The sequence below is a fragment of the Prosopis cineraria genome, unplaced genomic scaffold (genome assembly GCF_029017545.1).
Source record: "Prosopis cineraria cultivar Desert tree isolate PC_DT_omini unplaced genomic scaffold, ASM2901754v1 PC12, whole genome shotgun sequence".
Lineage (NCBI taxonomy): Eukaryota > Viridiplantae > Streptophyta > Magnoliopsida > Fabales > Fabaceae > Prosopis > Prosopis cineraria.
Window position 1 is genome coordinate 32,543,651 of NW_026555343.1, and position 1,140 is coordinate 32,544,790.

Here is a 1,140-nt window from a genome sequence, read left to right on the forward strand (position 1 = left end):
CCACATATAAAATAGGCCTAGCCCCAAGCAAGAATCCTTTAATGAAACAACCATATGCAATAAATAATTGTTCAAATATATTATTCTCAAAAGCCACCCATTTTGCTACAGTATCAGTATCAGTCTCCATTAGTCTATTACACAACTAAGGAACAAGCATATATGATTGGTTAGGAAGCCCATATATTTCCACCAATGCCCTCTCTTTCATTCTTAAAGCTTGACGATAAGTTAGACCTGTGCCATAGTTTATATATATGTCAGCTTTGATTTCATTAGGCCTCTTTTCCACATTAGACCTTATTACATCATCAATTATAGACAAAGTTAGTGTGCACCTTGTACTGTAAGAAACTTCAAGGTCTTCTTAGGTAGAATGTAAGTGCTCATTCTTGAAAGTTGTTACGTGAAGTAAGGGTATTAACTTCCTTAATGAATATACTGTTATCTTCCATTGACATCCTTTTACCTTGCAAACTATAATTATTTTATTTGTATTATTCTTCATAAATTTATATTCAAACCTGTGTGCAATACTATACTTGTAGATTGCTTGTCTACAATTATCAGCACTCGCAAAAATATGCTCAGGTCCTACTAGCAAATCCTTCCACTTTGTTGCATTTAGCTCAGGCATTGGTGTTGGGATACTTTGTATTGCATATAGTAGAACTTCAAGATCTTGTGTAGCATGTGAATTCCTAGCTGAACATCCTGCTCTACATTCCATTTAAATCATATTTATTACTACCATTCATATTCATATTACCATAATATTAATCATGTAACTATTAAAAAAACTTACTCATCAATTGAATCTCTTGTTGCCTATGTACTTTATTGTATCTTCCCAATGATGTACAACATGAGCAAAATTATCATTCAATTTCATTAATTGATTTGTCCCTTCATCATCTTTAAGGTCTAAAAAGAGCATTACGATCAAACTTTACTATGTACTTTAATTTTATTCCATTCAAATCACAATTCAAGCATGATAAAATTAATCTAACAAGTCCTTCAAGAGACAATTCTTCTTTGATCATTCTTTCGTTACAACTCCCCCATCATAATGCATTGTCCCATGCATATCTTTTACAACATCTCTACCAAAATGAAAATAACAAAAAAATTTTTTTT